General features: G+C 37.2%; 1 protein-coding gene across 4 annotated transcripts in view; it reads left to right on the plus strand.

Annotated features, from left to right (window-relative positions):
- TENM4 (teneurin transmembrane protein 4) overlaps positions 1-26,290 on the plus strand; it is a 2,707,421-nt gene that overhangs the window by 1,065,283 nt on the left and 1,615,848 nt on the right. The gene's annotated exons all lie outside the window — the stretch shown is intronic.

The following is a 26,290-nucleotide window of genomic DNA, read 5'->3' on the forward strand; positions in this document are numbered from 1 at the left end:
GCCATACCAGACATTTTGCTATGTGAGGAAAGTCCAGGAATGAAATAAAATATAGACCCACTCTTCTAACAGCTCAAAGTCTTGTTGGCAGATGGGTCAGTACAAGGAGCAATTTGAGAATTTTCTAAGTTGCCTGGTAGAGAGACATGCAGAAAGTTACTGGATCGTAGAGGAGGAATGTCTCGTGCTGTCTTGGGGTTCAGAGAAGGCTTGCTATAGAGAGGAGCTCTTGAACTGGGTTTTAGAAGATTGGCAGGAATTTTAAAAGCAAAAGAAGGAGTGATGGACATTCCATGCAGAGGGATAGTATGTGGAAAAGCATGGAAGTGGTAAGAAATGTGATACTCTCAAGGCAAATAGATTTATTTGATGGACTGAAGGAATTTCAAGAGAAGAGGCTGATATGAATATTTAGAAAGGAGACTAGATTTAAGCATGGACCAGATCCTGGAAGATGCCATGTTCAAATCTAAGGTTTAAAGACCTTAATTTCAAAGCTACAGGAGATCATTGAAAAAAACAAATTAAGCTGAGGAGTGCATGGTTGTGGTTTGTATTAGAGACTTGCTTCCTCGGAACCTGTTATCATGCCTGGGGGACTGAGTGTGTACAGTGGAGCCAGGCAGGCCTTCCCTTGAGTGATGGCTTCATCTCTCATTAACTATGCAATCTTAACCAGCTATCTTAGCCTTTCAAGATCCAATTTCCTCGTCCGTAAAGATTGAAAATCTTCTGCCTCTGAGACTTGCTATAGTAAAGAAGAAAATTTATTTTCTGTTGATTTCTCAATGCCTTGTATTTATTCATTCAATTAAATAACATAATAAGCACCTATGATAGTTAATTTTATATGTCAACCTGGCTGGGCTAAGGGATGCCTAGATAGCTGGCAAAACATTATTTCTGGGTGTGTCTGTGGGAGTGTTTCCAGGAGACATTACCATCTGAATCAGTAAACTGAGTAAAGAAGATTGCCTTCACTAATGTGATTGGGCATCAACCAATCCACTGAGGGCCTGAATAGAACAGAAATGTGGCAGAAAGGGCAAATTTTGTCTCTCTGAGCTGAGACGGTCATTTTCTCCTGCCCTTGGACATCAGTGCTCCTAGTTATTGGGCTTTTGGACTTCAACTGAATTACACCTCTGGAATTCCTCGTTCTGCAGCTTGTAGATGGTAGGTTGTGGGACTTCCAGGCTCCATAGCTACCAGAGGCAATTCCTATACATACGTGTATATCTATATCTATGTCTATTTATCTATCTACCTAATCTCCTATTGATTCTGTTTCTCTGGAGAACCCTGACTAATACAGCACCTACCCAGTGCCAGGTACTATTTTAGAGGATAGAGTGGTGAACAACGAAAAGCTTCTGTCCTCGTGGACTAACATTCTTGCAGTGCCTGGCACGGAGAAGGCACCCAGTGAATATGTGAAAAATGAATGGGTATCTAGTTCCCTCCTCCATCCGGATTCAGTCATCACTTCGCCTATATAAACTAAGGACAGAGTTGCCCTCTTTTGCATTTCTGCTTTGATCTGGAGCATTATATTCAGCTGTAATGGGAGACTCACATGCTTCAGTATCATTAGATAGGTTTGCACTCTTGCTGTGGGTAAGATAGTCTGAGGGTTTTGAAAACATTTTCAGAGATCAAATTTTAACTGTACTTCAATCAACTTTATTTTTCCATTTCTCTGAAATCACTGCATTTCTTTTATTGGCTTATCTTTTAATTATCTGTCTTCTTCCCTTGTAAGTTCTGTGAAGGCATGTATGATGTCTGTCTTGTTACCCCCTGTATTCCTAGCACAGCACTTAGCCCATGGTAGGTTCTCTGTAAATACTTTTTGAATGTAAATACTTATTGTCTTTATTCCTTGGCACAATTCAGTTAAAACACCACTGCTGTAAAAGACATTTAAGCAGCAGATGAGTGATAGGATTAGACGGCTTTAAAACTCCCTTTCTACCATGAATGCTCTGATACTAAATTGTCAGCCTCTGAAGAAACTTCTTTACCTTTTAGAGCAATGCCACTGGCCTAGATAGTCAAATGTTAGGATGTGGGGTGCAATTCCCTGCAGTAGTTTGGCTACATAAAATGAATTCTTGAGGAGAAAAGCAGCCATAGTTAGGCGGTAAATAGCAATATTAGTAATGCTAGGCCACCTTATACGTTCCTGCGTGAAATCGAATTTGTATGGTTTGTATGGAAAGTCTATCTGATATGCTTAACTACTTGTAAGCTGTTAATATTTGCATATCACCATGGAATATAGACTCTAGCAAGGTCATTTACCAGTTATAGGGCAGAAACTTTCCATTTTGTTAATCACTTACAACTCTAATTTCACACTACATCAGTCCCTTTACTGTGGTCCACAGCCCTTCAAAATCCCATTCTAAAAATCCACAGGAAAACATCTGTTCACAACGTGCTAGAAATAACAGCCACCAATACTCCCTTAAAGTCAGAAATTGAAGGGCCAAAGGAAAACTTTCCTTGCACCATTTTTCTAATCCCCACCTCTCTCTACTAAGACTTGACTGTTCTTTCTCTCATCAGCTACCTCTCATTCACCATTTCCAACTTTTCTTTCAATTTTCCAGCTGATGACTTCTTCATAGTTATTATTTGTCAGTCTTCTCCCTTCCAGTTCTCAACTGTGCCTCTCAGCTACAGTTCAAGGGCTCACTACAGCCCCTGGCAACCATAGGCAGTTGCAAACAAGTCTCCACTTGTTATTCTTTACGCTCTCTGGAACTCTCTCCAGTTCAAACCATGGATAAGATGCTCCCCAGACTTCCAACCAGTTTTACCCCTGGTGAGCTTCCCCACAAGGAGAAAAAGTTCAGAAAGAATGAGAGATCTAGAGGACGTGGGTTCCTTCATGAGAGGGTACCCATTTGACAGGTAAAGGACAAGTACATGCTCAGTCTTATTTCCAATCACTTAAAGGTTTCATAAATTATGCCAACTCTCCACTCAGCCTTAGCAAAAGAATTAGATGGCTGGCTATTTTCTAGATGGGCAGCTTTGATACAGTTTCTTTTATAGAAGGCAAGATGACATGGCAAAGAAAGAGCTAAGTCAAGGAAATCAGACCAATAAATCTGACCATAAAGTCAATGAGCATCCCATTTTCATAGTGTTCAAACAAAATAAAACAGCTTTGTGCCCTGTTCTCACTCTGACATTTTGCTTCACTGTTTTCATTTTCTTGGCTTTATTCACTGTCATAAGCCAGGGTCAGGGAAAGAAGATTCATCCGTATCCTGTCAAAGTACATTTGTTGCCAACTGCATCATAGTTCTGATTCCACAAAGATATCCTGAAGTAATCTGATTTTTCAAATAAATACGAATACTATCAGTTACCAATGAAATATGGATTGTGAGAAGGCCATAGAACCAATGCAAAGGAGCCCATTCTTTCTCTCCTTCTTCCCTCTGAATTTTCTATTTTTTAAACTTTTTCCTGGCATGCGGGCTAATTTCCTCCAGATCACATCACCATTTGTTGTTGAGTGTTAGTGTGTTAGCTGAATTCCAGGCTCCTGCTGATGAAGAAGAGGGTCCTTTTAATGATGAATGAGAGTCAGATATGGAAGGGTTTAAACCACCAAAATCATAACATTGGCAATTAAATGCAAATGCAAAAAGCAAAGAAGCAATATTTTGCAGCGGTTTTCTAAGCAGGGTTGTAATAGTGGTTTTACGTCCCAGACACTGATTCATGTACAATTATGGCAAATGTTTATTCAGTCCTACTTCAACCTACTGAGTTGTCCTACCTACTGAGTCCTACTCAGTCCTTCTTCAACAATCTGCTTCACCAGCAGTAGGTATTGTTAATCTTCTCTATAACCCCACATCAAATCCTATCCTTTTTTCATTCATTTGATTAAACACCTGTTTTTAAGCACATTAATGACATATGAGCCTCACATTCACAAGAATAAACTCCTCAGCATTTCCCTGTGTGGTTATCTTCCATTCGTCCCTCCAAACCCAAATCTACTGTACATCTATTTCCATGATCTTTGGCTTCCAGTTGGATTCCGTTAATGGAGAGCAGCAGCCACATATCAAAGAAGGAAGGAGTTTAAATTCAGAGTGGTAATTCCACTGGCTGCTGCCTGTGGGGTTGCTGAAGGCTGGCTGATTCCTTAATCACAGCTCCTGTTAGGGAACCCTCTCCCTACCGCCCTTTCTTTTCTGTGTTCTGGTAATGGCTTACTGCCTGCATCCCTCCGGGCAGGGCAGTAACGGAGTTCCACTGTTTTGTGCCCTGGGCACTTCCTTATCCCTTGTGATTTCCTTACACCCTTCCCATATCTTTATCCCCATATCTCTTGTGTCAAATCCTTCTCAAATAATCCTGATGTTCTTCATCTGTTTCATGCTTGATGCTGAGTGATATATTCCTCCTTTAGTTTCAACGTTCTATGACCTTTAAGAAGAGCACCTGTGCCTCAGACTCCCATGTGCCTTGCACTCACTGTCATTACAAACACTTCACTTGACACTCCCTAACGGTCTAGTGGTCAGGATCTGGTGCTCCCAACACCTCCCTTCACCAAAGGTCATTGATCCTGTAAGTTTCTCCAAGGCCTAACGAGCACTCCCCGACTCCAAATCCCTCTTAACTTGCTTTATATTTTTTTTTCTTTTTTATCCATAGCGCATATTTTGACATACTGTATAATTCAATGGTTTATAGTGATTATTTCTTCCTGTTTCCCTGCGTCAAAAACTAAGCTCTGCAGGGCATGGACCTTTGTCTTTTGTTCGCTAATCTATCTCAATTGTCCCCAGCAGACTGTAAGTGCTCAATAAACATTTGTTGAATGAATAAAGTCTGCCTTTAGAAAGTAAATCTTTCAAGGAGTTTTCCTAAATCCTCCTCCATCGCTTTCTCTCTGCTCTCCTCCATCTTGTCCAGGTAAAGTGCCCTCCCCATGTGCTTCCTTACACATTTCTCGCATTAGATTGTAAACTCTGTGAGGACAGAAATCTGTGTCTTTTTCACAATGCCTAGCTTAAGAAGTCCTCATGTTTTTGATGAATAATAAAGGCACGAATAAACAAGTAAAAGGATCACCCTACTTTATAACAAATAACTTTAATAAGCCAATTAACTGGCTGTTCTGGTTGAGAGAGGCGTAGAATGCCATGGGAAGCCCGAAGAGGATCTCCACCCTGGTTTTCTAAAGTAGAGACTGAGAGTGCTGCTCATGGGAGGATTCTCGAAGGAGGCAATACTTGAGCAGAAACTTGAAAGATAATCAAGAGTTATAAAGGCAGATAACTTTGGGGTTAGGGAGACAGAGTTCCAGAGAGTGACAAAAGCCCATGCAATGGCACTCAGATGAGAGAAATGAGGATTGAGTGGAGCTGGGGTAGGGTGCATCAGGGCCAGAACCAGACTTGAGGCTGGAGAGGAAAAATGGTAGCAGTCTACAGAAGGCTTTGTAGGCTATTAGTTTTAACTTAAAAGTTAAGAGGAAAGTTGGAGATTTAAAATAATGAAAATTAATTTTCACTGTCAAAATAAACCATAACCCTCTCTGACCTAAGTATGTAAAGCTCACTAATTTTCAAAATTTACCAAGAATTTTGTATTTCCTAATCATACAGAAATCTGCCTTTATTCATTTGTGCTAAGAAAAAAAAAAGATGCATGTTAACTGAACCTATTGTAATAATCATTTCACAATATATGTAAATCAAACCATTATGCTATATAACTTAAACATATACAGTGATGTGTGTCAATTATTTCTCAATAAAACTAGAAAAAAGTAAACTATTCACTCATTAAAAAAAAGAAAGGATACTTTTCCCTTTGCTTATCTCTCATATGGACCCTGCTCTGGTTTTATCAGTCTCAGGCAATTTATGTTTTGCTTTTCCTTTAGGCTCTTCTCCTATGCACCTTTTTTTTTTTTTCCAGTTCTGCTGTCATTCCCACATGTATGCCTCTGAGCATGCTATTTCCTCTGCCTGGAATTCTGTATCTTCAAGCTATTTTCTTCTTGGAAAAGCTATGCTCACTTATCAAGACTGAATTCTAGTGCAAAGCCTTTCCCACATCTGAAGAGCACCGTGAATTACCCTGTCCTCTGTGTTCTAGCAGCTTGCTCCTATCATAGCCAATTTTATAGAAGTTATCTGAAGACAAATCAGCTGGTCTAAGTGAATATTTACCCACACTACCCCCTCTTGGATATCCAGAATGCATGGCAAATGACAGACGGTAAATAAATGTTCGTGAAATACAAGAATGAGATATGAGAGAGACAAGGTGCGATCAGGTGAAGACACCAAAGGTGAATGTCTGAACATGAAGTAAGCACTCACAATCAACAGGAGTACTCAGATATCACAGCAATCATTTATGATGTCTTGATAAGAAACTGATTAGGAAGTTTGTTTCTCTTCCATGTTCAGGTTGCAAATTTTTCACATAATAAATGGTCAGAGGTAGAGTTTGAAACCAGGGGAGGTATTTGAGAGTGAGTGAACTCCATTTAATTTTTATTTTATATTGAAAAATGCTCTCAGGTCTCTGGAGACTAAAGTAATTTTAAATTAAATCAATACAGAAATTAAAAGCACATTGATCAGTAGAAGCAATGATAGTCAAAGAAGTATGTATTGGATAAAGATGGGAAAAGTAAGATGTGGAAAAACATACATGCAAGTTTCATCCAATGTAAAATCCCAAGGAGAAACAGAAATGAAAGATGAAGTTCTCTTACAAAGGCTCCACAGGGTGGCAATTGCATTTGCAGTTTCAGAGAGGATTTTGTCTCCTAGAAAGAAAGAAAAAGGAAAAAAAAATCCATATGTTTGACTTACACAATCACTTGCTGACTCAGTTTTCTGTCATTGTTATCTTAAAACACCATTTTCTTGATTGGAGTTTAATGGGGGAGAGAATGTTACAAAGAGAACATTTAGTTTCCAAAAACATTTACTGAATGTTGGTGTACCATGCCTCATCCTGGCTGCTTTCCAATTCATTATCTCATCTCATTCATACAATGGCACAGTCAGGGAGGGTAGTATGAGCCCCATTACACCTGTAAGGGAACCCTTGGACAAGAGAAATGGCTGACTCAAGGCCATGTAGCTAGTGACTGGCAAAACTGGAGTGCCAGTGAAGGTTTTCTGTCTCCAAGATCTGGGCTTTTCCTGAAGGACAGCTGTCTCACTTTTCTCAGTCTAATGACAATGTCACTCTAAGTGTCAGTTTCTTTGCAAAATGGGATGAATAGTAATTTTTGTAAGCATTATTATACTGAATTTAGCATGACAAAATCGAAGTATAGAGAGACTAGGACCTTGTGCAAGTATACAGAGAGAGAGAGAGTTGGAATTTAAACTCATAGGCCCAGCTTCAGAGTCCATGATCATATCAATTATATTTTTTCTTAGTATTTTATGCTTCCTGACTTGCAGAATTTTCATGAGGATGTGAAATTAACACAGGTTTTGGCAAGTAGCTACGGCATGATAAATAACTGTTATTACTATTGCTGTTCTCATCTTTGATACTGACTCTTGAAGCTGTAGGGGAGGAAGACATTTTTCTCTACCCTTCTAGGTTCTACTGGCTGGTCTAAGAATTAAGTTGACAAAAGACAGAATAGCAGGAGAAAGTCAAACAAAGTTTAACAACATGTAAACATGGGAGAAACTCAGGAAAATTGAGTAACTCACCAAAATGGCCAAAGTTACCACCTAAAATACTAAAGCTAATTTAAAAAGAGAATGTTGAGGGTAGTGGTTTGGAACTTCAAGGGGGAGGGAGACAACTCACATGGAGATGGAAAAGCAAATGTTCAGTAAACAAATGTTTGCCATGACATGCAGAGACAATGGGTCATTGAGAAGATTTTGATCAAAGGGGACTTGCTAGGTTCCTCTCTGTCTACCACATCTAGTTTGTATTACACTATAGTTATCTATGGTGATAGCTCCTTCCTGGAACAGGCCTTCTATCTTAAATTATTTTAGGCAGTTAGAGGGAAGGTCAAAATTTCTTCCTGAGTATTTTGTTCTAAAATATAATCAGCCCCAAATAATCAAGCAAAAGAGGCATATCTGCGAGTTGCAAATTCTACTCCCCTACAGACCCTCCTGCCTTTGAAACTTCTCCAACAAGTTCCACACTCCAGAAGCTGAGTTGGTAGATTGTTCCATGTCACTGAACCAGTCTCTTAGTCATGACAATAGGTCAGTCCAGTTAAATTCATTTTAGGAGGTAGTGATGCAGATGGGCTCCCAAAGCTAGGCCTATATTCTGTAAGAAAGCAATCAGATAATTAATAAGAGGCATTTCTATGGAAGCAAAAGAAAAAGGTCAATGGTTGGAGCAAATTATAAACTAGTTTCTGAGCCAAGGGGATAACCAGTCAAGAAGACTTCTAGATGTCAGAGTTGAAGCATCTTTTTCAGTTATATAATGTCTCTGATTGTATCATTGGGAGTTCAGATACCTTTTTGAATGGCTTAGAGAGCAACAGGCACAGAGATTGTCTAAACATGGGCTATTGTGGTGATCTCTCTTAAGTTTATGTCAAATTATTCAGCTTCAGTTTGCAAGTCTTTGGGAAAAGAGCAGCTTTAGTTCTCAATGATTCCAAGTCAAAAGTGGGAGAAAAATTAGAAGTATTACTTTGGAGAGTTGTAGCCAAATATTTGAGGAAATGAAGAATTTATGATCCTGTCCAGTTTACAGGTGGAAAACAAAACCTCAAAGACAATTGACAGAACTGGAATCTAATATTCACAAGTGTGTATTATAGTTTATGATGAAATATAATTTTTCTCTCTAAAATCATTCTCATTTTTACCAAAGATAGCCAAATTCAGACTAATTTGTTTACAAAATAAGTCTGGTTTCAATAAACTTGGCCCAATTATTTACATAAGTGTAATGAGAATAGCAATTGATTGCATAGGCTCTTTTAAATCTGCTTGCTGGAACTTTTAATAAGGAATCTCCAACTGAACTTTTAAAGGCCTCTGGATGCTGGAAAAGCCAAGCCAAGGACTTATCATCAGACTCTGCCTGCAATACCTATAGATTTTGGTGAATTCATCTCTCCTCAAGGTCCCCAAAATATCCTCAGTTTTCTGCAAGTGAGGTTCTTGCACCTGCCAGGAAGTGACCTTTTTTACTCACCTGGTAAGGTTGCTGGGAATCCTGTAAGCAACGTACCAGGCCAATATTTCCAAGGGGCTTTATTTTGTTCCATAAAGTCAACTTTTGTTGTTTAAAGCCATCCGGTCATATCAGAGTCTTTGCATGTCTCTCTCAAATATAACATTCCAGTCAAAGCCTTGGTAATATAACCAATGTTTCCAATTGTGTCCTGTTATAAAGAGGATAGATTCTTATCGAACTTATATAAATAACTATATTTCCATGAAAATAAGAATACTCACTAAGAGTTTTCAAATTCTGGTGGGATCAAGTAGAGAGAAAAATATAAATGCTTCAATCCTGCTTACAAATATATAATTTACCAAATTGCTATCATAATTATAGCCATAGTTAGCTAAAGAGAAAAGAGAAAAAAGTTCTCCTTAAGTCTGGAAAAACAAATAAAATCAGCAATATTTCAAACAAAAATTCATAAAAATTATAATCATCTTCATCAGTTTATTCAGGCTCACATAGTCAATTCTTGATCTTGATCTTTTGTTAATAATTTTATGAAACCAGTTTCTCTATTATAGTTATATAATTTCTTACCCAGTTCAGTTTTATGGTCTGAAAGTTTATCAGAAATCTGTATTCTAAAGTAAGTGTCAGAGTCCCTTTCCATGTATCTCTCTGATGATGCAACAGCATATTTGCAAAAACATCAGAATAAAGCAATAACTGTCTGTAAATGACAAAAGACTTAAAATGGCATGGTTAAATATTTGATTACAGTGCAGTTGACAAGGAAATTTGGTTATTTCTGTGGCATACTGCATTTTAAGATAATAAATAGAATTATGACTGATAACATTACACCAGGGCATATCAGATTTTTTTAAATTTCACACAATTTCTTAGAACATTTATATTAATAATATATGCATACAAGGATATTCATAAAGGAGGTTTAATATCACTTATTTGGCAATGCTCTCCACACAATTTAACATACCAAACAAGCCTTATTAGTTTAACAAAACTTTGGAATGTTCCAGGGGCCCTTTGGAAAAGTTCCAAAATTTCTTCCAGGTCAAAAAGATTTCACTTTTAGAATTTGATTTTGAGAAGTTTGTTAAAGATAGCAAAGGTTTGGGCACTTGACTAAATAGCATAAAAATCAGTATGAGACAGTACTTAATGATTTATTTAACCAAAGTGACAATAAAGGATTTTTTTTTTTAAAGATTTTAATTTTCCTTTTTCTCCCCAAAGCCCCCTGGTACATAGTTGTATATTCTTCATTGTGGGTCCTTCTAGTTGTGGCATGTGGGACGCTGCCTCAGCGTGGTTTGATGAGCAGTACCATGTCCACGCCCAGGATTCGAACCAACAAAACACTGGGCCGCCTGCAGCAGAGTGCTCAAACTTAACCACTGGTCCACGGGGCCAGCCCCAACAATAAAGGATTTTAAAAGCAAATACAGAGGGTTACGTAGCTGTGAGCAAAACTTAGCTCTTTTAATGTTAAGACTCATTTTTTTAAAGTAATTAAGGACCTTTTAAAGACAGCAAACACAGGAAATTATTTTGACAAAACATAGAATCTTCATCTTCTAGGCCGACCACTTAAAAGGGTCAAGAAAATTCCCTGTTAACAAATGAAATAAAATTAAGTTCTAGTCTTACATAAGTACACTATTGATATTACAGCTTAGTTTTAAAATCCCTATAATCACAAATCAATTTTAAGCATAATCAATTTTAATCAAGTGTAGCCAACTTGACTACAAAGTAAATTTATCTCTTTCTCATCAACCTTTTGTATACATTTGGCTTTATCTCTAGTAAGCAGAAGTTCAAGTTTTGAGACATTGCTCTCATTTCCCTTAAAAAAATGAATCTTTATATTTGAATTTTTAACCTTTAAAACCTTAATTTCTAGTGAAAAATAAAGAAGTAAATAATTATGAACTTTTACATTAGCATTCTGTGGCATGGCAAATTTATTAATATTTTTCATAATTTCTAGAAACATATGCTGCTTCATAGTACAATCTTTCAATAAAGCACAAGCATGTTAACTAATAGACCGAAACATCTTTAATTTCTGTGTAATAAGAAGACAAAAGTAGGTCAACTTAGACTTATTTAGCAATTAATGTTTCAATATATTTTATGCTATTTGAAAATGATCTAGATATTCAATGCATTTTTCATTTAACTTAACTTAGAAAAACTTCAAAGTTTCAAGTTAACAAAGAGATTCTGGAAACTATTTTAAGTACACGTGCCATGAAATATAATTATTGCTAAAAAGTTTATAAACTCTTATCTTACTTACATCTATCTAAGTCATTTGCTCCCAATAATTATATTTAGATTACACACAAAAACTTCATGAGACATTAGACAAAATCAGCTATCATTCTAAGTTATTTTTGCTGACAAATTTTGTAACAGAGATAACATGATAACATGAGCTATTTGACTAATAAACCAAGGTAGAATAAAAGTTGTTTATCTGCATTATATTCAATGCTGATAGCTCTGAGGACAAGGCTATTGCAATCAAGCTGACAAACTTCAATAAATTTTATTTACCCAAAATTATTTTATATCACATTAACTTGAAAAACACTTGGGTTAGTTTCCATTGTTTTTATGAGAACTTAAAAATACATGATCTTTATAAGCATTTGACCTTTAACCAAAGTAAATAGAGCTCTTAAATTTTGCAATACCATCTGGAGGTAGAAATATATCTCACATTTACAACATATATATGTGTGTGTGTGTGTGTTGTATGTATATATATACATACACGAACACAGACAGACCAAGACAGAGACCCTATAGCTTCCATTAAATTTTTGCTAAGAATCATGCAGAATACAAAATTCACTAGTTTATAAAAGATCAGTTGGATCCAAGCTTTGTTTTAGCAGTTAAAAAAAGTTAAGTTCATCTGCTATAGCTTTTTACTAATATTTGTAGAGAGGACAATTAAGTTTTTTTTTTTATTTGTCAAATTTCCAAGTACTTACTCCCTTTTTTTTAAAAATATTTTTTAGGTTCTACTGATTGACCTAACCTGGCTTTGTCTCAGGAAATTGTGGGCTGTGTTTATATTTCTGATTTTGTAGAGATTTGCAAGACAAAGACAGTTGCTTTTAATTCCTCAAATGCTTGGTTTGTAGCCTGAATGATATGAAAGAGCTGATCACTCATCTAATTATATTTTCTTTAATTTGCTTTTTTATATCAGCAATTTTTATAAAAGCAATTAATTTGCTTTTTTATATCAGGGAAATATCTACCTAAGAAGTAAATCAAAAGAGTTTTATGTTCTAGAAATTCAGGACAATGTACCAGATCTTAAGAAGTCTTCACAAAGCACTTAACAAAGGCTCTCTTTTTGAGTGCACAATTTAATCCGAGACCAATTCACCTTGGCGAGGGGGCATCCATTATCCTTATTAGCTTCTGAATATCAGCCTCTAGTTTCCATCTCACACACTGTGAGCTCAGGCAACCCTACTGATTTCCTTTAGCATGTTTAATTAACACTGCCTGAAAGGCAGGATTTATGTGCCCTCTGTTTTACTATGTCAGGCAAGGGAAACATTCCCCAGAGCAACACAGTGTCCATCCCCATAATACAACCCCTAATACAATAAGGCAAAAGAGATACAATCACTTCACATAAAGTCTCTTCAAATATGCCAATTGTCCTACAAACTTTCATCTTAATCCTATCAACTCCTATACCTCTAACTACAGCCTCCATTAGGACCTCATCAACAAATCTTGGTCTTATAATATTGGGTAGGGGAAGTGTTTCCTGGCCAGACATAACATCCATTCCCATGAAACACTTAGGCAAATTTGACATATCCACTTCATATAATACTCATTCAAACTTTCTAACCTTTCCAAGCCTATCAACTCTTACACTTTTATGTTTTCTCAATCTAATTATAGCCTGCGTCAGGATCCCTGCAATGAGTTATGGTACCTCAGCTTATGGGGTTCCCATATCAAGGAGTCCTAGAAATTTCTGTTCTCCATCTTTTGGTCATTTTACCTGTTTCTGTGCGAAAGGCTTTGGGTCCCCAGTGAGAGGTGGAGCCAAGGGATCTTGGCCCTTTTGTTAATTTTTAACCTGATTAACCAGCCTACCTCTTGCCCCAAGCCATTGCTGGTTAGGTGTCCCATTGTGATCTCTGCCCTCCAGCCTTTAAATTTCTTCAAACAGGAGTAAACAGAAAAGACTTTTTTGGGGCCCTTTAATGTTAGGGGACCAATAGGGGGCACTTTTGGTCCGCCCAACCTTAGGTAGTGCTGTATTAAAACCTTTGTTTCAATCCCATCAATATATGTTTTATTCATTCTATTTTTTTAACAACCATCCAATGATTTACGTCTTGCTGAGGTGAGTCTCATGGCTCTTCTGTTTCTGATTCCTCTTTGCTTTCCTCTCTTTCAATATTTGCTTTACCTTATTTCTTAATAACTCAAAAATTTCCACCTTCTTGGAAAGAGTTTCTTTACTCTCTCCTCGGCTTCTTCTCACTCTCTATTCATTAACCTAATACTTTCATTAGCATCTGTAAGACCCAGGAGGAGAAGCTGAGACCACAAATTCAATTAAGTTCTTAAGGCTAGACATTATATTTCTTTATATCCACCTTTTTAATTTGATCTTTTCATAAGTACCAATAAAATAGCTGTTTATGATGAGAGCTCTTTAAAAGATTTTTTTTTCTTTCAAATATAGCAAATTAAAATGATTTATCATTTGGCAATTGATGAGTAGGATCTTAATAGCAACTAAAACCAATAAGGCTTTTATGGCTTAACCATAGATGTAGGAGGTGTCCCCAAAAGAGAGTACAAAATAATCATCCCTCACAAGACCCAGAAATTTCACTCCCAAAAATAGTCTAAGAAAACAAATGCCTTTGTTGCACAGGCAGTAAGGAAATGTAGTGAAAATGGTGTCTCTGGTCTCCTAGAGGAACATGGGACACTTCTAGTCATAAACCTGCTAATCAGTGACGCTGGGCAGGTGTTACTGGAATGGGATTTTTCCAGCAATAACAAGAAATGAAGGTTGAGATGACAAAGGCCTTTTATGGAATGGGACCCCTTATGACAAACTCCCCTGAGAGCTAACACAGCCAGACAAAGAGTGTCTCAAAACACCAATCTATTCACAGGCCACCAAGATTTACTCCAGTAAAATGCACCTTCCAGATGTTGGAGATCAGGGAGAATATTTTCACTGGTCAAAAAGCCAAGTTTTCAAGACATAGAACAAGACAAAAAGAAAAACCTCATCTGTGTGCTTTTTTTGTTTAATGTACATTAACAGCTTTAGCTAAACCTTTGGTCTCTTTGAGCTAAACCAATACCTAGAAGGGTTCTCTCCAATGGATTGGGGATTGTGTTTTGTTTTTACAGTGTACCTCATTGTGTGGAAGTTTTCTTGAGATTGTTTGGTGATCTAGTGTCAATCTAACCCCCTTCCATGACAAATTTGTATCTCTGGCCTCCAGGATGTTCCTTAGCAATAGCTTTTACCTCATCTGCATATCCATCTTCAGGGCTGGTCTGGGCAATGGGCTTACAGGGTCTATGCCTGTATCCTTCCCTACGAATTTTCCTTTTTATGAAAAACAACACAAAAGACAGAGACAAAGAAAAAAAAAATGACTATTTCTGGGAGGAAAATGATTAATAAAAACCAGAGTACTCTACCAAATTTGCCAGAATCGCTAAGTGCAAGAAACTAGTTTCACAAGTATTTAATCCTGCTAATCTAAGTTTAAAAATGGAAAAAAACTCACCACTCTCACTTCCATTGGACCCTGCAGACAGAGATCCAGGAGACTGATTCTTACCTCCTGCTGGCTTTTGTCAGATGTCCAGGATCTCTCAGCTGCAGTTGTCCCAGAGTGAGCAGCATCCAGCCAGTTAAGTTCATCCCATTGTTGTTGCCAAGTGTAGGGAACGAGGAAATTTTCCTCCACCCTTCTAGGTTCTTCTGGCTGGTCTAAGAATTAAGTTGACATGAGATAAAAATCACAGGAGAAAACCAAACAAAGTTTAATAACATGTATACATGGGAGAAATCTAAGAAAACTGAACAACTCGCCAAAATGCCCAAAGCCACCACCTTAAATACCATCTTCAGCTAAAAACAAAAATGTATGTTGGGAGTAGTGGTTTGGGACTTCAAAGGAGAGGAAGGCAATGCACTTGGAGATGGAAAAGCAAATGTTAGTAAGCAAATGTTAACCATGACATGCAATGGGACATGGAGAGGACTTTGATCAAAGAGGCCTTGCTAGCTTCCTCCTTGTCAACTACACCTAGTTTACATTATACTATGGTTGCCTATGGTGATAGCTCCTTCATGGAGCAGGTCTTCTACCTTAAATTATTTTAGGCAGTTATAGGGGACATCAAAGTTTCTTCCTGAGTGTTTTGTTCTAAAAAGATAAATAATATTCAATATTTAATTATAAAATCATTACAAAGTATGTTAATTATTTAATATACAAATAATAATAAATATTTTAAAATAATTAATAATTATTTAAATTCATTTCTTAAGTGTCCCCAAATAATCAAGCCAAGAAGACACATCTGGGATGGCAAATTCTTCTTTACTTTAGCATATTTATAAACTATGTTACTTACTTTAGCACATTAGTTATTGTATAGTAGTTACTATGTAGTTATTTTATAGTAGTCATATACATTTCATATTATATATCATATTAATAAATTATATATTATTATATTTAGTATTATATAATATTTAAATTAATATATATTAAATATGTAATAACTAATAATGAATAAGGAAGACTTGACTAGAGTTTATTTTGCTACTTTTACTTTTTTGTGTTTTTTAAAGATTTTATTTTTCCTTTTTCTCCCCAAAGCTCCCTGGTAAATAGTTGTATATTTTTAGTTGTGGGTCCTTGTACTTATAGCATGTGGGATGCTGCCTCTGTGTGGACTGACTAACAGTGCCATGCCCGAGCCCAGGATTTGAACTGGTGAAATCCTGGGCTGCTGCAGTGGAGCACATGAACTTGATCACTTGGCCATGAGGCTGGCCCCACTACTTTTACTTTTTAAAATTATTATGATGATTGCTTCCAACGCGTCTTCCACAGAACAGTAATCTCTTTAGACCAAAAAAAAAAAGTTAATGATATGCACTTTAGCATATTCAAAGCTATATGAAGTCCTATAGGAAGAAAAGCCATTTAAATGGTTCAACCCAGTGTTTTATGTGTGAAAGAACCTAGGTGACGTCTTCAGTGGGTAGATGTTGATAACCTGAATGTTATCAGTTCCCCAGTCTGGGAACTGACTGTCACCCACCTAAATCTTTGGAGGCTTATCTGTACTCCAGAGTGCTAGTGTGTTTTTCACTGAGAAGTGCTACAGCTTGGACCAAGGGCTAATCCCAATTCCCAATGTTTCTTCTTGCTAGGACACTCACTCCAGAAACTAAGTTGTAAGTCAGGTATTCTCCTCAAAAACAGGTGATAAGAATCAAGGGAAGGGTGTTGGCTCTCCTGTAGGATGTCTGACTTGAGCTCTGCTGGACTTGAGAAGTGAGAATTCTCTGTGAAGAAAAAACACTTGTCCTTCCATCCTGGGTCTTTCCCTTACTACCTCTGTGACATTGTAGCAAAGTACTCCACCTCTTTGTCCTGAATCCTTAGCTGTAACTACGGCGTAATACAGGCTTGCTTGGGGACCAGGAAAATGTACTTAGCACATGATGAACACATGGCAGCTGTGCAGATAATTTTAGACTTCTTACCCTTCTCTCTGGAGGATATTTCTGAATAAGGCTCAAGAACAAGTAAGTAGGAGCAGAAACAACTGTCATCTGTATCATACGTGAACGCAAAGAGAAGTCAGATTTCAAAATGGTTGACTTTATACTTGGCTTTGTCATAATGGCCAAGATTGATTGATTTGCTGACTGATCTAAACAGTTACAAGGAAGCTGGGTCTTTTAAAGGATGAAAATAACGCCATGTCAAAGAAACACAGAATTTGATCCAGGATTTATATTTTTTGTATATCCTTTCTGTTCGCTTCCTGATTCCCACCATTGACAAAACTCTCATCTCAACTTTGGTTTGCTTCCAAATTAATTGTTTGCTGCTGAATTAATTTGATGATACCGTTATCCATGTGTAGGCTGGCTACACATGGAAATATGAAGTCATGGCACTACCAGGAACCACTTCTCAGGCATTTGAATAATAGTTATCTCTCTTAAGTACCTACTATGTGCCACCAATAAACTAGGATCTTTATGTAAAATTTGTCATGAAATCTTTACCATACCCTTTGCAGATGATGAAATTAAAGGTAGGAAAGGTCAAATAGCTTAACTAAGACTCCACAGGCTTAAGTTTAATTTTAGGCTGTGGTATTTTCACAGCACTTTATAACTAAAAGGTAGTGGTGAAGTCACAAGCTCTGTCTGCCACTAGAATGTGTATACCTTTTAGAGGTGGAGGTTTCATCTTATTCATCTTTCTATGTCCAGTGTAGATTATTCTATCTAACACAGATTGGGCGCCAGTAAATCCGTGTTAGGGAGGCTTGGGCAGCAACTGGAAAACAACATTACAGGGCAAGTATTAACACTATGACTATCTTTTCTTACTTAGGACTAAGAAGAAAAATCTATTTTACAAGTGCTGTATAACACATGTGTGTTGAGAACAATCTATACAGAGCGTAAACTTTAATCTCCAAAGCAAGGAATTAAATTCTCATCCTAAAAGTTCAGTTTCCCTTGGCTTGTCTGTCAGAGACAATATTCACAGATTAGAATCAGGAAAAGCTAAAAAGATTCTCCTGTCTTATTTCTTGCCTGTATATTTAAGGTTGTGTTTTCATCCACTGAAAAACAATACATTTTATAGAATATGGCCATTGGAGGAAAGTATTGCTTCCTTGACCTTCACTTCTCTCTGACGATGGCTTGTCATCTTGTAATCTTCTTTCAGTAACCAGGAGATGGCAAAGGAACGTATATGTGTTCGGAAGAGAGAAGAGGGAGGGTTCAGAGAGAGCCTTTAAACCATAGCGAGTTCTTTGGATTTACTTTGAGAGATGAGAAGAAACCGGAGGTGTGTGAACAAAGATATACATGATATGGCTTAAATTTTACAGGGATCACACAGTTACTTTCTGGAGAATGGACTTGAGGGCAACAGGGAAAGCAGGGAGACTAGCCAGGGAGGCTGCTACAAAGCTCTGGGCGAGATAGAGCTGACTTGCTGGATTCTACAGGGGGTAGTAGGAGAGCTGGTGAGAAGGGGCCCTTTCCATTCTCCTCTAGGCTTTAGGAGTTGGGAAAGGCACAAGTAGCCCGTTTCTTCTTGTGGCCTGGTTATATGCCTCTGCAGGGGTCATCAACCCAAGAAGTGCTGGACACTGGAATTGAGCATAGGGCAGAAAAACTGGGAAATCCCCAGGAGAAAAATCAGTATCTGAAAATTGTTTACCCACTACAACTGTATGCTCAGTGAAGACAGGCAACTTGCTTGTTGTGTTTTTATAATTCTTCCAGTACTTAATATGAGGTAGAAATTCAGTAGATATTTGCTAAGTGGAGAGTAACTGATTAATAATGCCATATGGAAACAAACTATTTATCAACAGAAAAGAAACATAGTCTAAAAAAACTTTGCTTCTGATTGATTTTTGCTGTTTAATATTGTCATACAACTCATTCCGTCTTATCAAAGGTCGGATTAAATTGACTGTGAATAAGAAAGAAATTTCTGAAATTCACGGGCCTAGAATGTCTGACAAGATAATAAAAATGATTATTAGGGTGACTATTTGGAGACAGGGAGCAGTGCACATCTAGACTTGTGCTGAGATGTTCTGTCTATCCATCTTGTCACTATCATGATTGGAGTTTAAACTTTCAGGTAAAAACACTATGTATCATAATGTATTGTTTATTTTGTGGGGTTATTCAATGACTATATAGAGAACTCTCTTATTAGTGTAGTTCTCTTTTAGGTTAATTGTGTCATTTGGGATTCCAGATAGAGTGAGGATATTGGTGTTTAATTTAAGATAACTTTTTGATGAAGTCCAGTGTTTTTATATTCCATGAAACTGCTCAAAAATGAAATTTAAAGACAATGTGGAAAGATAATTGGATATAAAGATTTATTAAGCAATTTTATTATTTATGGATATTGCATAATATTTTACAACTTAAATAGATTATCATTGTTATCCATTTTATTATTTCTTCTATTTACGATGGACTGATTCCGCTCCATGTGAGAATGTTAATGTGATTGTAACAAAATCTCAGCGGAATATTTCTTTTTTGATGTGCTGTTTCATTCATCTCTGCTTTAAAATGATTTTATAACTTATGCTTTCCTTTGGGAAATAACTCATGAGGATTAAACACAATTGGTACATTCATATTTATTTCCTGACTTGATGTCACATTCTAATTAATTCAAAGGTACCTGTCCTTTTTAAGTAACTCATTGTGGGAAGCAGTAACCCATATGGAATCCAGGCTTTCAATTCAGTGACATAAGGTAAAGTCTCAACCTTGCCATTTACTAACCAGGTGACCTTGAAAAGCCATTTTACATCTGAGTTTCTCAATTTGTAAAATGGAAAAAATATTATTTTGAGGAATAAATGAGATGATATTGGCACATAGTAGGCACAGAGTAAGTACTCACCCCCCTCCCGCAAAGCTGGCTCACAAAGGAGTGAATTGGTCATTTCATGTACTCTGGTCATTTTCATAACTTCTGGATGAGGAATTGATGGTCACAGAGCACTGACTTCATTTGCTTTCCTGGTGATAAAAATCATTTAAATAAGGAAGGAGAAAAAAGGCATTCTTATGACAGTGTGAAAGGATCGGGCCGAGTTAACATGAAATCAGAATAGAGCAGTGTCCAAGTATTTTCAAAGTGTCCTCTTTCCATCGCTTAATTCAAGAAACCCATGGGCCAGGAAAATGCTAAGTACTAAGCCTTAATATATAGAAAGAGTCACTGCCATCTGGCAATTTCATCATTCCTGTTTCTTAGTTAAAATGGAAGAGTTCACTTCTCTTCGATTTAGTTCAATAAATGTATATGCAACACCAGTTAGATCTTGGGCATGGCTGTAGTCCTGGGGGCTCATTCTCTGCCCTCAGAGAGTGAAACCATATGTTTCTCGGATACACGTTAATGCTCCTCAATCGTGGAGAATCAGTGTCCATAACTACGCTTCTCTACAAGGAGGAGTCTCATAGGCTAGCAGAGACTCAAAAACAATAACAACAAACTGCGGACCATGTGCAAGCATTCATCTCATAAACCAGTTCCCTCTGCGACTGGAAGAACTGCCATTTTAAGATGGTCGTGCTTCCCCTTCCCAGCTCCCTCAGCTAAGAGGCCAGATTGTCCAGAGCAAAAGGCTCAGCGTTGTCCTTGCTCCTTTAGCCCCACCTTCCTGACATTCTAGGAGATGAGATTTGGAATCTGCAGACGCCTTCTTTGTCTTTTTTCCAGTGGGCCATTCATGTCCCTGGAGTTCACCACTTTCATCAGACAACAGTTGGATGGCGTTTCAGGACTTTGCCTATTTATATAAAAATCTATATCGTGTTGAAGATCTGAGAAGGTAGGCTCCAGGGATTGAAGTCCTCTCACATTGGCCCAAATTTTGAGACATTTGACAACTTACAGTTTTTTAAGCTTGTGATTTGACTTTTATCATTTCTTCATTTCGTTGAAAATAGTGTTACTGGATTTTCCTCTATATGTCGTCCTTTTGATGTTCTTCGAGGGTTTCAATGGAAGAGAATAGAGTAAAAATGCCTTCATGTCATCATTTTAACAAGAAGCCCAAATAGACTTGAATGTAAATTCTGGCTTTACCACATGTATCTTTCAGGCTTGTAGTGAAATGTACAAATGTGATTCACACACACTCACACACACACAGAGACATATTCACTTTGAACAAATGGTAGCAGTTTGTCTGAGGCAGAATGTAGTAAGTGTTATCACAGAGGTGAAACTTCCTCTTCATCAACAAACACCAATTACAGAAATTAACAGATGTGTGATTTCTTTGATCTCATTTCAACCCGGTACTATTTGCTTCTGGAAGAAGTTTATTTTCCAAAAAGAAAAAGTGATTTTCTCTAGCATAGCCCTGGTATAAGAAAAAATACTTTTCAACTATAGTAACTCATTTGACACTTGGAACAATTCTCTAGGAGAGGTTTACGCTCCATTTTGCAGAGGTGTAGAGAGGTTTAGCCGAAGATCACTCATATAAGAAATGTCAGAGAGCTAGGAGAGAAATTTTGTGTTTCTCTAAGATGACTGTGCTCTTTCTGTGTTGTCACAACTGGATTTACAGCTGGGATTTGACTAAGGCCCTAAGTGGATTTCCTAGTGAGAAAACATGAATTTTATGGCCAAGAAATGCTTTTTGATGACAATATTAGGCATTTTGATTATGTTGTTCAAATAAGGCTGCCAACGATTATAAAAAGCCAATTACTACTCTCCCCTGTCTCTTCTATGACCTCCCTAACTGCATGATCTGCAAAGGTTCTGAAGAAATATACCGAAATGCTGATTTTCAGTTTAATTATCTTTCCAGTAGTGTGAAATTTGGACTGTTTCCCTGCTCACCCAGTTGTGAGCATTTGCTGTCAAGTTTAGAAATTTGAATGAGCTTAGATGATGGTTCCATAATTTAAGTTCCTGTTCACAATCTCGATTCATTAGTGTTCAGTCAGCATGGAATATTTATTGAGGTGCCAGGTACAATGTACATTATCAATCAAACACAGAAGGAAAACGAGGATTACAATGTGAAAGCAAAAAATCCAAGACCTCGGGAGATTGACAGAAGTCTTTCTTTCTTTCTACATCAGACTCCATCAGCACGTCTATAATATGAGAATCACTACTTTTATTCCTCTCTTCTCAGTTCAAGTATTGTATAAGAAAAATAAAGCGAACTCAGAAAACTATCCAATCTCTAGGAGAACTTCTTTTTCAGTCCAGGTTTACTACTTTGCAACATATTCTATTTCCAATTCATCTATGTAAGTGCCACATTTACAAGCAATAGTTTTGAACTCACAAAAGAAGCAGATAATAATATCTACTATTTACCTTGTATTTTAATATTTATTAGGACCCTTTTCAAATATTCCATTCTTTTGATTCAAAGGCATCATGTGAAGTAGAAATTACTAAAGTTCCAATGTAAATTGATTGAAACCAGGGCTCAGTTGGCTCAAGGTCAAACAAGATGTGAGAAATGTGGAGCCATTCAATGGCTGTATTTTCCATTTTCCTACACCATATATCCCAGATCTAGGCATTTTCCCACTAAAAAAAGTAATTCCTGATTCTACACATCACTGGGTTTCCATCTGGAGACTGGAGTCTGTATAATGAAGTGAAAGAATTCAAATTATCCTTTTTCTTTCTTTGGTTCACACTTAGGGAATAGTTTTCAAGTTCCAGGCACTGTGCAACCCTTTGAGTGCAACCTGTAGCTATCTATTTTCCCAAATCTTTTTTGTTGTGAGGAAAGCAGCTTGCCTGCAAATTTCAGTTGCCCAAGCCCTGCTGCTAATGAATGGTGGAACCAGGATCGACACACAGGCAGCTGGCCGCCTAGGTTCCTACCACTTGGCTCCACATTTTCCTCGCTGCTGTCCACATCTAATTCATCATGCCAAACCTGTGTGTCACCAGGAAGATGAAGATAAGGGCAGAACCCCCTGACACTCACTGAGGAGATCAGAATCAAATGGAAACCATTAAGATTTTCATAGTTTATGTATAGCCCTGCCATTTGGTGGGTTTGAGTACAAAACTTCTTGAGTCTAAGACAAAACTCTAAGAATTCCCCCACCTCCAGCAGACCACCACTGCGGTTCCCAGACTGGGCAATACATTCGAATTTCTTGGGTGCTTTTTAAAATATAAATTGCTAGGCTTTATTCTTGATCTGTAACTCTAGGTGTGGGACCTGGGAATCCTTATGTTTAAAAAACTGCACAGATGGCTTTTCTATAGGGTGACCTACTTTTTAGAGAGCCAAAACAGGACAGTCTTACCAGACCCCAAAAGAAATAATATTACTTACAAGTAGCTATATACCCGAGTATTATTACTTTGACACACATATGAAAAAATTTGTGTTTGTTTGAATTTATACATTATTCTGTATATTTACTTTTCTGTTACATAAATGCTATTGTTTAAACAAAACAGCCACTGGACTGTATCAGTGGCAATTAGTAGTAATTAATAGTATGATTAATTAACCAAATAACATGTATGAGAAAAACATAATATTTTTATGTTTCTTTCTGTCCTCTGATACAGCAATTTATTTTAACTCCCTGTTGGAATTTTAAATTTTGTAGACTGCATTATTGTGTATTCTTAAATTACATAAATGTACATAGATATAAGACTTCTTAAAAAGAAAGCAGTGAAAAAAGTCTTGTAAAGTAGATATCATTAGAAGAACGGCACCCTTTAAGACATCTTTCTTTCATTTAATGTAGTGGGAAAACTGAATATAATCAAACATAAAATTGGCTTTGACACGCAGCTCTGCTTTTATCTAGCCCGTGTTACAATGATCTCTGGTATCATTCCATTGTGATGCTATCAGACTAAATATCCTCTAGGCAAAGAAAAACATTTAAGCATACAGTATTTAGGATTTTACCTACTAGCAACAGTGGACTTTTGGACTTGTAGCAACTAGTGTCCTGCTCCCCAAAAGTATCCATCCACTTTGCGTCTACAGGCCTGTTTTGATAGACCATTTGTTTATCAGGCAGGTCCTTTGCATCCATACCTTCATCATATAGGCTATTCATATCTAAAAACATTCATCATTTTTAAACACTCCGAAGTATACTGGATATCATCCTAAGTGAAACCCTCTCTTTCTCAGTGAAGACAGTTTTAGGTACAGAGGTAATAGGGACTTCTGACAGTGAAGTTAAATTCCAAGTAAGCCATAATTTTAGTAAAAGAATTGAGAAATAACTATGTAACTTGGCTGCCCTTTCCTGGGGATTTTGTTTGTTTTTAGTTCTGAAGCAGTCTTATTTCTAAGATATGGGTCATTTTTTTTACCGTATGAGTTTTTGTTGCAGCCTAATATAACGTCAAACAATGCAAGTGCAATCGGTTAATCTCTTTCTATGCTCTTTCTGAACTCTTCAAAGATCATCTCACAGCTTTGGAGAAAACAGTGTATACATTTCTGTTTTACTATACTCTTTTCTCCATTTCTATCCTCAATGTATTTCTGTATTAGAGAAGGGTATTCTTCTTGTCTCAAACTTTGAAAGTAACGGCAGACAAACGTTTTAACATCTTTTCCATGGTGGGCAACAATGATAGCCATCTTGTAGGCACATGTCTAGAGAGATTATTTCCCTCCACTTCTATAAAGTCAGATTTCCTTCCATACTCCTGCACATCTTCAGGAAACAGAGCAGTGATCATAAACTTTCATTATGAAAGTCTGCATTCCACAGGTAAACAAAGCATACTCCTTCTTATCAATGGACACAGGGGTACAGGACATTTAGCAGACCTTGTCATTTTCTTTGGTAGGAAGTCTACAGACTGAAGGGAATCTTCCAGAATTTACATTTGCACTGTTTGTCAAACATGCAGATTGAGGAGCAGAGTCTAGTTTGTATTTGGGCAAGATATCAAGACTCTTTTGTTTCATGTTTTCTGCAGTGTCATTAAATTTTTCATACAAATCAAGAAAATAATTTGAAACTACACTTTTCAAATCAAAGTTCTTCTGAGATAGGGGGAACTTTATTTTTGTGGCTATGATTCAATGTATCACTCACTATGCTCAGTAGAAGCCGTGAGCGTTGGTAAGATCTCACAGAATTCTCTCTGCTCTGTGAGGGGCCAACTCATCTGTTATTAAAATTTCCCCTTTTGTTTGCCATGGGACAATTTAGTTGCAATCTCTGAATCAGGAAATGTAACTTTACTAAGTTTCATAGAGCAATCAAGGGAACAAGAAGATAATGTGTGTTCGTTCATGCGGTATTCCCAAGCTAATTCAACAGCTGTTATTTTCTCCTGAGCATTGATGTCTTTTTGGGAGATTTAAAAAAAAAAACAAAAAAAATGGTTAATTTTGTACTTGCCTGGTGCATCCTGAACTTGTGAGATTCAGTCTCACAAATTTACATCTCTTTCTCTACCATGCCCAAATTCTAAATTCTAAATTCTTGAATGTTGTGTATAGCCTGTATATATTGCTTTCTCTATATTGTGCAGTATGCTTTATTTAGATCATTTTCCTTCCTAATCCAGCTGTATGTTTCCTTCCATCAGTCATGAAAAAAAACACAGTTGTTTGACTTTCTCTTTTAGTATCCGGCTCATGCTGGCGTTTGTATCATCATCATTTTCATTTTTGTTTTCATTACCTGACCTCTTGGAAAACATGGTCACAATATTCCCAATGTTAAAAATTAAACTAGCACTATCCTGATACAAAGTACAACAGTCATTCTACAGGCAAAGTCAGAGATGGGCTGTTAACACTCATGATTACATTGCATTTCAGTTGTACACTTAAGTCACCTACTCAGAGCATTGCAACAAGGTCAACTGCAAATTATGGCTGCCAACATCAGTGGTCAGGGGAAAACATTAGCCACAGGTACTATGAAAGCTGTAATTTATTCCATGTCCATTTAACACTGACAAATGTATTGCTTTCAGCCCCCATTTTTTGTGCCACCATATGGGTTTTGTACTTTTTTGCTGACCTTTTGCACCCATCTCTGCATACTGTGGTTTTTTGCACCCTGGGAAAGATTTTCTTGGGGCATGGAACTCTCAGCTAAAACTAGAAGAGTGGTGAGCAACCAGGATGATTGGTCACTCTGCCTATTGGTCAGCTTGGTAGTAGAGCCCAGCTGGAGTGTTCATCACGAAATTTCCACGCCACCATAGTAGTTCTGAGCTGAACTCCTTGTCTGATGGGTCTGACTGTG

This window comes from Equus caballus, chromosome 7, assembly GCF_041296265.1.
Source record: "Equus caballus isolate H_3958 breed thoroughbred chromosome 7, TB-T2T, whole genome shotgun sequence".
Lineage (NCBI taxonomy): Eukaryota > Metazoa > Chordata > Mammalia > Perissodactyla > Equidae > Equus > Equus caballus.